The sequence below is a fragment of the Sinohyriopsis cumingii genome, chromosome 15 (genome assembly GCF_028554795.1).
Source record: "Sinohyriopsis cumingii isolate HCF-2022 chromosome 15, ASM2855479v2, whole genome shotgun sequence".
Classification (NCBI taxonomy): Eukaryota; Metazoa; Mollusca; class Bivalvia; order Unionida; family Unionidae; genus Sinohyriopsis; species Sinohyriopsis cumingii.
The window spans coordinates 11,574,385-11,589,286 of NC_142975.1; the positions used below are offsets into that span (position 1 = coordinate 11,574,385).

At 34.0% G+C, this 14,902-nt stretch overlaps 1 protein-coding gene across 1 annotated transcript in view; it reads right to left on the minus strand.

Annotated features, from left to right (window-relative positions):
* The window catches only part of LOC149781263 (uncharacterized), a 68,132-nt gene that overhangs the window by 9,299 nt on the left and 43,931 nt on the right, over nucleotides 1-14,902 (minus strand). The gene's annotated exons all lie outside the window — the stretch shown is intronic.

Below are 14,902 nucleotides of genomic sequence, written 5' to 3' on the forward strand. Positions count from 1 at the left end.
TCATTGAATTCTGCCACCACTGTTGCAGTTACCTAAATTATTTCTCACGTAACTTCGTCTTTCTTTGGTTCACTTTCCATTAGAAGTCAAAAGACACGTTAATGTAACCTCCGCACACATGAAAACCCCCTCATATGAGTGAATATACAAGACAAAAACAAAAAAAATCTGTGAAAATTTTCCAGGTTAAATTTTTTAAACATAAACCTTTTATATACTTACCATAAATAAAAAGTACTCACCAATCTACCTGATCATAATTAATATTTAATTGTTTTTACACACTGTCAGACACAAATATGTTAAATATTAACGCTTATATGTGTTTCTCCGGTTCTCACGTGTCAGTGGAAACATTTTTGTATGATAAACTCGCTTATTAAGCACAGTTGTATTGAAACTTTCTTCTTTATCTTCATTTTATGAGAAAATCCATTTTTCTGCGACGGATATAAACCATCAACCTTTTGCAACCCGGTGCATTGTTTCAACCAGAATTTGATGTGGTTATATGAGACGTATCGCAAAAATCTCATGAAGCCACCCTAGATTCGGGATTAACTAGACAAGCTTGGTTCTGTCATATGGACAGGTACTCTCTCTCTCTCTCTCTCTCACACACACACACACACACACACACACACACACACGCACACTCCAAGTAACGAGGACACTTGTTCCTCTTCCTAATACGGTGCTGCAAGCATATTTTATTACGTTCGGAACATCACTCAGCCATTTCCGTCGGGTGTTGAAGTAATTTCGGAAGTAGTTATAGGAATCCACATCAAGTTGATGTGTGCTCGGTGATTCGCCCTGACTGAGTGAATGCCCAACATATCCTACAACAGCAAGACCGAGATCGTTTCAATTGTGACGTTGTCTCCTTCCGCCGCCATATTGTTACACGTGAACGAAAGTAGTTCTAAATAGTGTTCTCAAGGGCGGCTAATTATATTCGAGGTTTATTTTACGACCTGACGGAAATAACCGAGCGATGCTCGGATCGGTTTTATTACTGTAGCGGCTATTATTGCTATTGGACTCTGGCTGTCTGAAATTGATTCACTGGTTGGTCTTTAATCTGTGTGAGCTATAAGTATATTCACTTGACTGTGATCATAACTTTCGCGCATTTTATACAAAGCTGTATGTGAATCTTTAAAGGTGAAAATCCCGAAGACACCGCAGGCCACGGAATTGGCTAACACTAATTATTTTAGGTTTCGGATCCAAGTTTCAAACGGTAGGACTGGTTAAAATCAATATTATTTACCTTAAATGTTAACAAATGTTGTCGTTTTGTAAGTCCTCAAAACTGAATCCACCCAACACTAATTTGATATACTGCTAACGAATTGCGGCATAATGGAAAGATAATCAAATGCAATATTAATAAGTAAATAAAACCAAGCTAAGTAAAAGACAATAACATAATACCGCAGAAACTAAAGTGGATGACTGAACCATAAGGCTACCACATAGTTGCTTTTGTGGCATATTACTGTCGATTCCTTGATCAGCTGACGTGATCATGGTTGCGACGCTTTCATCTCAAAATGAATATCATATTTAACCATATAATCTAATACACGAGTCAGATCACAATCGGGTTGCACATATTACACATGTTTAATAATACCGCACGAGGTTGCAAAACGCCATAATGCAAGATTAAATATCCAAGGCATGAAAATGTACTTTAAATTCAGTACGCAAATTTGTAGTTTGTTGGATAAAGTCAACAGTTTTTGGTCATGTGGTAAAAAGTGTTATATTATGTTCGATTCCAATTACACACATAACGTATGATAATGAGTAACTTTGGCCTTAGCGTCGCATTTGAGGGTCTTTCCCAGCGATTAAATGTTGAAATATCATTAACGTTTAGTATCTCTTGCCTAATTTGTCGGTGTCGATTAAAGTATTTCGTTGAAAGAGAAACCATTGAAAAAGACCTTGACATATGTGCCATATTTCAAGAAAGAATTCAGTAGAGTGACTTTAATTTAATTTATAAATACTATAAAGACCCTTATATTTCAGCAGAGGCACACACATTTTAAAAAAAAATATGTGTGTCCATTAGACAGAAGACAGTACTATTAATAATTCCCGGCAACAAGACACGGAACTGAAGTGTAAAATGACAACGAAAGAAATGCAATAAGAAGGTTCTATTATTTGTTTGTTTATATATACATTTTAGTATCGCATCGTCGGGGTAATAATGTTACAAAAGGCAAAGATAAATAAAAATGTGCATTGTTTTGAGATGAAATAAAATGGAATACACTAGTATGAGTGTCATATTAAAACACAGCACAAAATTTTTATTTATCTCTGCCTTTGGTAACGTTATTACCCCAACGATGCGAAATTATAAATCCAATATGAAGAACATTATCAATTGGTGATATACCCACTGTAAAGAATTAATTAAATATACATCGATTATACCACTGTATCCAAAATAATTCGAAATATTGATATATGTTTTTATTCATTTATATTCTTGTAGGTGGATTCTCAAAGACTGTAAATTCTTGAGATAGTTATTCAAGAGTTTTATCGATGCCCAGGCATGGCATCGCTGGGTCTTCACGATTGTAATAAAATGGCAGCACAGTGCGCTTTTGGAAGATTATAACGGGTCTCGAATGGAAATAATGGGTCTTGAATGGAAATTCAATCATCATTATCTGGAACAGTATAGTATCTGGTTTGTGCTTAAACAACAAAGGTTTGACTGCAAACAAGGTTCTTGTGCAAAAATGAAATAGGCATCATGCATTGAATTAAATCACCGTATGCCCTTCTTTCTGTCACATTATCAAGAAAATGATGGACTCTCGTGATGTTTGGAATTCTTCTTTGGAGCTTCGACCCTGTTCAAGCTTGTGCTACTTTTGTTAGATTCTTTGTTTTTTTAAATGAAGATCAGCTACCAATTGGATTGAAAAACAAACTTGTTTTTGGGCATGATTTTAAACTCGATTGCATATCCAATAATTGCAATTCAGTGTCATATTCCCTCAATATAATTGAAATTCAATATTAAATATGAAATCGCGTACTTGGGTCTGTTTTGCGGATGCGATTATATTCGCATGCGAGGTAAGAGTTTGTTTGTGATATTGTTAGTACAGATTCATGGTAAAAACAAAACCCCAGCCAAAAGATTAATACCTACTATGTCAGGCCTGGTAATCATAAGACTGATGAAACTGGGTTTGGCCTTGAAAATAATAAGGAACTTCACGTTTGTAACGCCCCGTTTGATTGGCTGAAAATGAAATCTTAGTCTTAAGCAAACACTCGGAATTTTATTGTCTCAAGGCCTGGAATAAGGAGAATGGCAGCACAGTGCCACAGTACTCTTGTTGAAAAATGCTTCAGTCTCTGGATACCGATTATGACTATCGTAAGCTCATTAACAGAAGGCATGGACATTGTAAGCTCATTAACAGAATCATGGACATTGTACAACGTTTGAGACTTGTAGAAGCTTAAGGTTTTGTGTTAATTGATCACGACGCACTTTACGTTTGATTGGCTGTGGGCAGAAACTCAATTCAAAACTCAGACCTGTATGCTTTCAAAGCCAGAGCTTCCAACTCTCCTCAGTTTCTCGCACCACAGCGAGGTTGACAAAATAACACTGCGGACTATGTTCTAGTGATCTATCCGCTGAGCTCTGAAGTGTGTGTGTGTGTGTGTGTGTGTGTGTGTGTGTGTGATCTGGAATTGTAACGTAGCTTTAACATATATCGCTACGATGTCTGCAGTGAGGCATCTTATAGTTATGTCTAGCATTTGGGGCATCATGCCGCAGACAGGTAGAATCCAGTCTCAAGCAAGACAGCTGTTAGTACCGTTTTATTATTCTTTTGTAGCTATATCACTGTAAAGGGTTTAAAGACATGTTAAAAATCCAACACACACACACACACACATGAGCTATTGGAGCTACAGGGGGGAATTAAGGTGTTTTCATTATTTAAATCATTGGATTTACAACCGACAGATAATACAGTAGAACTTCCCCATGTGACTAGGAGACAGCTTGATCTGTTAGCTCGTGAATGATAAAATATTGTTTTTTTGAAAATGTAAATACGTAGCATTAAGGCCATTTGTCATAGTCATAGTTATATTCAATGTAAATTAATAATAATAATAATAATAATAATAGCAATAGCTCATGAAATGTGTATTCCCATTTTAATGGAAGTATGGTCCAAATATAATACATAAATAATGAGTGATATCGCAAAGTGAAATACAAGCTGTCTCTAATCATTATTCACGAACGTTTACATGAAATTGAAAAAGGACAATAACATATGGAGAAAATGTATGTGTGCTTATAAATATATACGTTTACTATAAACTCAATATGGAGTTTTAATCACAGTCTCCATTTAGATATATAAAAAATTTATTATTTTTTTAAGTGAGTTTTTCCATCAAAGTAAAGAGATAATGCACATCCGCAAAATAAACATATAAATGCACCTCAGCGAAGTAAATATATCAGCTCAATTCGCAAATATCTTTCAGTTGATGCCACTAAAACACTTGTGTGTTCATTAGTACTTTCAAGACTGGACTATTGTAACTCAGTTATGTCTGGTCATCTCAATATCTGCTCCAGAAACTTCAAAAAGTTCAAAACACAGCTGCTCGGATCATACTTAAAGTACCACGATCAGAGCACACCTCCCCGCTGCTCTGTACCCTACACTGTACCCTTTTGGAATCCACAACTTAGAACGAAAGATTTAGACTGTTATACACTTTGTTTATCAGCACTGATAAGACAGTTTGAAAACAAATTCGTCTTCGGTGCTTGAATGTGTCTTATCAGATAAAACTAATTTGAATTTTTAATTAGGGTCATTCGTATTGTGATTTTGTGAGGGATGAAGACCGAGTTTTCACGTGTGTCGATTCTCTGCCGCAAACATGTGTATATAAAAAGTGTATTTGATGCCACTTTCACTGACATATACTTGTTTATAAAAAGTGTTCTTGATGCCACTATGGCCTGCCAATATGTTTGATCATTTGTTTCCATGTATCATCGAGAATTATAGCTGCCGCTGCATACAAAATAAATTAATTAGAACCGAATGAAAAATGGTTTAAATAATTTCATATCTTTCCCTCCACTGCTTACACGAACAGTATGCATTCAATTTACCTTCGAAAGGTCAATACATTCTTAATGTATTTTGTGATATCTGGCAATAGTGATTAGATAATGGTGTAACCCCACAGGGGTAACCACCTTAATTGCTCACGTGCTGCTGTCGATTGCAGTAAGATTTACAAGCATTGTCATTCCTATAAGTTCTACCCCCATCCAATCTAATAAATAACGTTTGTCAATGAATCCAATGAAATTGTTGACTGCGAATTACTGAAATGTTACATAAGAAGAATTTAGTCCAGGTATGAGTACATCAAAATGTGTGGGTTTGGTGATTCGCGTTGGGCGAAGTGCACCACTGATGTTTCAGCCACAATATAAAAAAATATAAATATTCAGGCTGCAGCTTTGTCCCCTTCCGCCGCAATAACGAACAGTGTGAGCAAACGTAGTACCACACAGAGAATATAGCCAATGTTTCTTTCTTGACTTGAGGAAAAATGTCGAGGATGTACCAACAGATGCTGGAATTAGCGTTTAGGTAAAACATTTCTAAAAACTAAAAACAAAACAAGGAGGCAGTTTTGACAGTGCGCACGCCTCGACCTTTTTAAATGTGAGTTGAAAGCCTACTTTCGCTTTAACATAGGTAAAAACAATTTAAAAAATTGCTATTGTAATAAATGTATAGTTTTATTTGTGCAGTACAAGCACCATTTTCGATGCCGTCTGAAAACAACTATATAAATCACTGTGGCAAATGGCAAAGACTCTAGATTTATTACACAGGATATCAAGCAGTAATGCCTCAAATTACCCTCCGGAGACAACTTTGGTCATAAAAGTATAATTGATACGTATACGTTCTGAATTGTTATGTACTTGATTAAAAGTATCATTTATCTCCCCTTTGGGATATGTTTAATATTTGTATTACTTCCGACCCGGTCGCTAACTGAGGGATAGCTATAAATGCTCCCCGACGACAAAAATGTCGATTGAGCAAACAGGTATCAGGTAACATTAATCAAATATCTATGTGTGACAGGTTGAAAGAAACATCATTAAAACATTATTTTCATTAGATTCAATAATGTGACAATTAATGTGGGTCTTGAATTTCATAGTTTCGCCACTATTGTTTTCAGAGTCAGGTGTATATCATTCATTGTAGGAAGTATTTATTTATAGCTATAAACTACGATCATATTTTTTAATCCCATCAGTTTATAATTTTGTAAAATCACGTCTTTTGCGATATTTTCAAAGGCAGTTTTATCTTGCGCATACATAGTCATTGTAAATTAAAACACAAATAAATTGAGACCCTTATACCAGACTTTATTCTACCAGAGAGCCCATGACTGAGATCCGTGATGCCAGATTATATTCTCCCAGAGACACTACGAATGAAATCTTTATGCTAGACTCTATTGAGTTATGGAGTCCATGAATGAGCTCTACCAATATATATATATATATATATATATATATATATATATATATATATATATATATATATATATATATATATATATATGTATATATATATATATATAAATAAATTGTCATCAAACGCTTGGCAAATATTACGGTATATTTCAATCACTGGTGACCGGAGATGGACAAACAGCAAACTGAGTATAGATGATAATGTAAATGCTTATATAACGATAATGTAAATGCTTATATAATGATAATGTAAATGCTTCTATTCTTCCAAAATGATACATCGATGCCAGTCAGTAATTAGAAAGATCTGATTCGTCAACTGTTTCTAAGAATTACATTCTAGTTGCCGTTACCACCTTGGTCAGCATTTTGTTGCAAATTTGGTCAAGCCATATTGTTTATCATCGAGAGAAAGAATTACTTCAATTATTTGCATTAATGGGAAGCTGTTAATACGCAAATTCTTACATCACCGCCTTCAAAACAAAGGACCTCAGAGACTTTAGTAATTATAACTGTATGGTCACTCTTGCAATCCAAGAATCAGCTCGTTTTCGTGAAACGGAGTGATATTTACGATTTTCATACTTTATGCGTCGGAAGACAGCTTTTGTTTGGTTCACAGCCTTAATAATGTTGAGTTTTTCTGTCAATACGCTTTCCTAGGCTGCCACATTATGTCCTTTTTTATAATCGTCCTCTCGCTCATACCTGCGAGATTTATATTTGTTATATGAAATGCCCAAGAAGTTGCGAATGGGAACTAGGAAGTAGAGTTATGTCGACCGGTGCTGAAGAATCTTTTCTTTAAAAACTAATTCTTGAAGGCATTACTGGTGGCGTCATGGTAATTTGCTCCATGTATATTATATCACTGTAATTTGAATACATAATGTTTTCGGAAGAATCTCAAAACTCGTGTATCTTATTTATTTATTTTTTTTTTTTTGGGGGGGGGGGAATTACTTCAAAGACAGCTTCGACTGAGATAATTATGAGACTTTAAGACGTACAGTGGAAATCTTTTCTTTCAAAAAATGAATTCCTGCTTTACAGAAACAGTTTCCATGGAAAGCATGAACTTTTTAAGAGCAGATTTAAATGTTTGGTGAACTTGTATGCAATTTAAAATTACAGAAAAACCAGGAAAACGAATCTGAAGAGTCTGTATTTAGAGATAGCAACGAACTCTTTCTTTTGTTCCAATTAATTTCAACAAGTGTTGCCTGTTCAGTCATAATATGCATGGTTATTATTTATATATGTTAAATATACCACATCATTCTCTCTCTCTCTCTCTCTGTGTATATATATATATATATATATATATATATATATATATATATATATATATTGGAATGTGAGGGAAACACAAATGCCGATAATTATTTATGATCTGGAACCATTCCAACTGAAGAACTGAAAAAATGTATTGATCGCCTAAATCATTTTCACCCGACGATTAAGTTTAAATAATAACGCATCAAGTACGCATTTTTCATTTTTAGATGTAAATGTAATAAACAATTATTGATAACACTATCTCTGCAAATATTCATATTAAGGAAACTAATATCCACCAATATGTGGAATATTCTTCATGTCATCCCATGCCATGTAAAAACGCTATACCGTATAGCCAGGACAAAAGATACCGACGCATTATTTCAGATGATTGTCAATTACAAAATTCGTCGAATAAATTACAAACGTATTTCCAAAATAGAAATTATCCTACACATATAATTGATTCTGCGCAGAAAAAGCCCGTATTCTTACTCAACATTAGACTTTAAACACAGCATAATGTCAAATAGAGATGTAATTCCTTTCACAATACAATATAATCCTTCATTACCTAATATAGGTCGTATAATTAATAAATATTATAGTCTCCTAAATTTCTCAAATAAAACCAGCGTAAAATCAATTTACAAAAATAAACCGATTCTCGCTTATAGAAGACCCGAGAATTTGCAAGATTTCCTAATTATAACTAAATTTTCATCATTTAAATGTAACAGACACCTGTGCTCTCAATGTGCAAACATAAGAGAAAGTACTTCTTTCAGTAGCACTAATACAAAAGAGGTATTTTCTCTAAGTGACACCACTAACTCCATATCAAATGACGTGATTTATTTGATAGACTGTACAAAATGTAGCATCCAATATGTTGGACAAACACTACAACAAGTTTTTAAGAGAATGAATAATCATCGCTTTCATATAAAAATTATAGAGATCCTCAGTTTTCCTCTAATATATCAACACACTTTAACACCAATAATCACTCTCTACTAGATTTTTCTTTCATGCCAATAGATCGTGTGCATGTTGACATGAATATACTCATAAAAGAAACTTATTTGATTCATAAGTTAGAACATTTGTATCCTAACTGCCTTGATGCGAATGCACTATATAAAATTGTATAAATTTTGTTTGTTTGATTTAGTTTTCTTTTTAATGAATATATTATATATCTATTGTAACAATATAATTATATGTATGACTGTTTTTCTCTATTTTATTCTATATATATATATATATATATATATATATATATATATATATATATATATATATATATATATATATATATATATATATATATATATATATAATATAATATAATATAATATAATATACTTTCACTAGTTAAGTTATTCTGTAAATCAGAATAATATAAAAATATTCTTAACTAATTGTAAACTGGGGACATAATTTTAAAAAAAAATGATTAATGATTGCCGTATAATGGAATTTAGGCCTTTTACCGTATTAAGACTGAATCTCAGAATCAGCTTTAACAATAAGTTGAAAGGAGAAATCTTACAAAGTATTTGGACTCTTGTTAAAATGTACGGCAACATGAGATGAAAATGATTGATCGATATAATTTTTTATGTCTGATCTATGTTGGTTCATACGTTTAGATATTTGTTGACTGGTCTGTCCAATATATTGGATGCCACATTTTTTGCGTGTTATCAAATACATAACATTTGATGTTGCACAATTAGTATCACAACTCATATAAAAATTTATTTCGTATTATTAATAAAGCGAAACCGGTCACACACACACAGACACACACACACACACACACACACACACACACACACACACACACACACATATATATATATATGAGGGGAGAGAGAGAGTGAGAGAGAGAGAGAGAGAGAGAGAGAGAAGTTCAGCAAATATTATTAAGATCGTTGCTCGGATCATTGCTATTATAATTCCTCCATCATCATTATTTTGATGCTAAACTATATTTACCCCTCCCCACATAACATTACTTAACGGGAAAGCTGCTCTTGCTTTTGAGTTTAAAGCCATTTTTAAGAGCACGATACACGGAATCCAGTATAACAAAGTGGAGGACGAACCAGGGAAAATCCCGGTAAGAACTACTGACCCACGAAAAGCTACTGGCAAGCTTTCTCACATACCCACATTGAACTTGAACTCACCCAGAGAGAGGTGAGATGTCAGTGATTTGTAAAGGCGAGCACTCGACCTCCCGGACCCTTAATCGGAAAGGATTTACAGTTGCGGAGCAACGCTTCAGAGTTTTATTACCCCAACTATCATTAACTGCTTCTAATTAACTACACACTGAAGTATTTCATTTTCGGCATGATCCTTGTTAATTCTGGATAAATTGCAAAGTTTTTACTGAGGATAAGGGCATCTCTCAAAAAACGCAGTATACACACGAACTGATTCAATTAATTATGTCGATATCCAGTAAAATTACACAGATGTTTCTGTTGTTAGATCGATATTTCTGAAAACTAATGAGAAAAATGGTTTCATCATATCGTCAGTCTAGTGAAAACGCCAGCGAGTAATTACAGTTTCCAGGCTTTGTCGCTAATATCATTACAAATCCATTATGTTTTAAAGACAAATCATTGCAATTAGACTTGAATTATAAGATGATAGTTTATTATTTCACTCAGCAATAAGTGTTCAAATAGAAATTTATTGGAAAGCAAAACATTTACTGTTCTGATTTTCAAGATATACTAGTAAAAGTAGAATCAAGAAATTGGAGATATCCTCAGATGAATGAGTTTGAAAGCGAAAAACAACATAAATCTTTAAAATCGAGTTGAAATCAAACAAGAATGGCAATATATGGCAATATATGCTGACTATATGAAAGATGACTAGCTTCCAGTATACTGGTATTGCTTTCAGTCTAAAGTAAAACGGGAAGAAAAAGAAAAGAAAAGAAATGCACAATTCGTCATCTCTCAAAATAACCACAATCATTCAATTTAGTTCCAATGCCTACGAATCTAGATTTTACAAAGTAGAAGCAGCACCAATTAACTGAAATGTTTGTATATAAAGGTATTGCAAAGTCTGAATTAGAAGACATTTCAAATAAGATTCAGAATTCCTTGTAGAAATGACACAGCGTACCTAAGTCACAAAAAAGTTTTTTAATGTTTGAGTAGATAAAAATGGAAGGGTATAGAAACTTTATATGGCTTCCAAAAACCTTAAATATTTAGAGCGAACTGGGCCTGAAAGCTCGAAGAAAAAAATTACTTTGGGGTACGGACTGAACAACAAAGATTTTCAGGAAATCACATACCCTTTTTCGTAATTTTAGCCCATTCTTGTTAAGGCTATGCTAGTTTGCTCAGAACACAACTGCAATACAATATATAAAGTAACTAATTTATCTGAGATACTGACATACAATAAATGGAACAACTAATTTTATGCAGGTACTGTACAATCCAGATTTCTGGTACATTTGCCGATACCTGTCATAAAATAATCGATGGAAACATGCAATTTATGGAAAACAACAGTGTGATTAAAATCATATATCCGCTGCCTTACGTGAAGATCTGACGACGACCGCTTAAGAGTCGTGTTCTAGTGACGATTAAATTAGCCAGTGGAAATGCAGGTTAAAAAAATCTGAAAGTGAATCAGGTTGTTTGGTACACATTCATGCTCTTCGCCCACAGTACTCTGTCTTCAAACGCGAAGATATAAGACTTAACCTGACTGGGTTGATAAAATTAGTGATTATGGTAAAAACATAGGTTACCAAAACATGACCACTAAGCGGTTTCTGTCAGATCTTCATGTGTAACAGCAGAGATCGGATATTAATCAAATTGGGAAAAAAGTTCTAGAGATATGTTCACTTGGTTTGTTTATAACGCCTAAAGATAGTACGTATACAATAAAGTAAAATAAAATAAAATAAAATAAATGTTGGACTTGTATTAATATATAAATACATCTCTAATATGGTCCTAAAAGGTTACTTGTTTAAATACACATCTATCAACTGTGTCGAACAAGAAAATAAAATACGCTGAACTGAAAAGAAAATGACTACTGTAACACTCCACCTGCACATTACACAAGGAGGGAAAATGATCCATGTCATTCATGTGGATGATTAGCAGCAAACATTGTTAACATGCATACATACATGAACTACAACTATGGCTACACGAACTATATTCAAAATGATATATATCTTCTCAATACATTCCTGCTCTAAGGAAGTGGAAACGAAAAAGGGAGATGATACAGACATGTTTAAACTTCAAAGGCGAGGTATGAACAAATACTCTCTGATGAGGGAAAAGAGTTCAGCAGCACGAAAGTCAATTATTTGGTAGAAAAGGAAACCACTGAGTATTTTTCAAACATACTCAAACAAAAATCATTTGAAGTTCGAAAGGTTTAATAGAACTATGAAGATTATAACGTGTGTGTGTGTGTGTGTCTGTGTGTTCAAAGAAAATGAAGCCAGACAATGTGCTGATGTTTAATCAAAGCTAATGTATGGATGCAATAGGAAACATCACACGTTGATAGACATGGCTACAGTTACAGCGATCAAGGCGGAAAACAGACGAAGAGTATAGATTAATCTCCTACGGTTTCTTGGCACTGTCTAATACATGGATTTGTTTCTTTCTGGAAGATAATACTGGTAAGATCGACTAAGGCATTGCAAATTAAATCAAATCATCAGATGTTTATGTAATTGGTTCACAGGTACAGACCAGTACAACTATTTATGGTCTTGGTCGACAATATCAGACACTATTAAAAGGTTAACGGTGACACCGATGAAGGGATCACGAAACACATCGAGCAATACTTAATAGATTCCAAACTGATATTGAACTATGGTTTTGGTGGTGGCTGACTCTATATTTTTATTTTTTTTTTAATTATTTATTTATTTTTTGCCGAATGGGATGGTGAACATTGAAAGCATCGTCGGATACACCGACATTTACGAGAAATCCATTGACTCGTTCAAAGTGGCGGTAAACCCAACTTTACTTCATTCATGCAAAGGCCTCCCTTTTATGTCCTATTCGTACAGATCGAGATCATGGAGTGAATTGCTAGTACCTTGGCTGAAAGCAACACCTATACACCGTGCTAGACCTCGCCCTTTAAAACTATACCCAGCTTTACAGTGTATTCTTGACTTTGTATCTACCAAAACAGTCTTCATAAAAAGTCACAGCTAGAAAAAGGACTCGAATTTACAGAAACTGCAATAGTAACGACACGATTTCTCCATAAACGGAAGATCACAAATAGGAATTGAACATAACTATTTTAAATGAACATACTATGAGATAACTTGAGGCAACATTTATTGAAAAATACACATAGTTGGAAAGAATGGACGAGAAAAAAAAATAGGAGGAAACATGAAATCTTTGGAACATTCTATAACATTCAAATGATTGCTGATTCAGTTTATGCTGAACGTTTTGAATTTGTTAGAGACAGATACAGAAACAGTTTCAATTAGTTTAAGCGTTTTTGCAGCAGATTCTGTCTATCGGACATGGCCACTGATATAATTGTTCCACCAACGATCTACAAATAAGCCTATCATTGATAGGAACTGTTTTAAAAGCTTTATGCCGATTTACAAAAAGTAGAACAACTCGATAAAATATTAGTATCTGGAATTAAAACGTTAACCATCGATGACGTGATAAACCAACAAGTACAAGTAATACAAAGAGATACGTAAATATCAGTCAGAAAATACGAATACAGCAGCAAGAGAGATACAGAAAGTGAAAAATAGATCTCGGAGAAATATGACGTACCGCAGCGGACAAAAGCTGGTCCAATGAGAAAGTTGCAGTTGAATATTCGATATCGTATGCCGAGGAATCCAATATCACGATTTGGATCAAACTGCATGTTCTTAAAGTTCCATTTTCAAGATCGAGATTTTAGATTTTATATGTTGAACTATGCAATGGTGGTTTAAAGTTCTAATTCCTATGTCGACTTTTTACACTGTATATTTTGAATTACACAGCGGTGATTGAAATTTCAATATCATATGTCGAGAAAACCTATTTCACACGTTGTATGTAACCGTTTGTGATGAAAGTTCCATTTCATATGGCGAATATTTAGATTTCATCTGTTGAATTTCACAGCAGCAATAAGCAGCCTCCTTGTTTAAAAATAACGCGGTCCACGACGTCAAGCGAAGAAATTATATGAAAACTCAACATACGAAATGGAATTTTCAGCACAATCAATATGATTCAACATGTTAAATTGAAACTCGCGACTTATGACATAAACGTTTCAACAACCGCCGTGTAATTCAGAAGGTACAATATAAAAACTCGACATTGGACATCGAATTTTCAACCAGAGTTGTGTAATTCAACAGATGAAATGGAACTTTCAACAGAAACTCGTTGAACCAATACGTAAATTCTCGACGTATGACATCGAAATTTCAACCACCGCCGTGTAATTCAAACAACACAGTCTAAAACCTCGACATAGAAAATATAACATTCAACCACTACTGTTAAATTCAACAGATACATTCTAAAATCTCGAAGTAGAAAATGGAACTTTAAGGACAAACATTTCTGATACAACACGTGAAATTGTGATTCTGTCCATATGGCAGTAAAATTTCAACGGAACCATTCTGATTGGACCAGGTTTTGTCAGCTACGGCAACTCATAGAAGAAACATTAGGGAAAAGAAGGTACATGTTGAAAAGAGACAACTTTAATCCACATAGGATAGATTTTGTTATTGGTTATTAAACTATTGCTCACGAACTAAAAAAAATATTTTTTTTTTACTTCGTCACTGACAAGAGTAAAACAAGGTCCATTTTAAATTCTGTTGGCTAGCTTTAACAATTTTTCAGTCATATCGCTACGAGTTCTGCAGTGTGACAGTTTATAGTGATGTCTAGCACTGGGGCATCATACCGCAAGCAT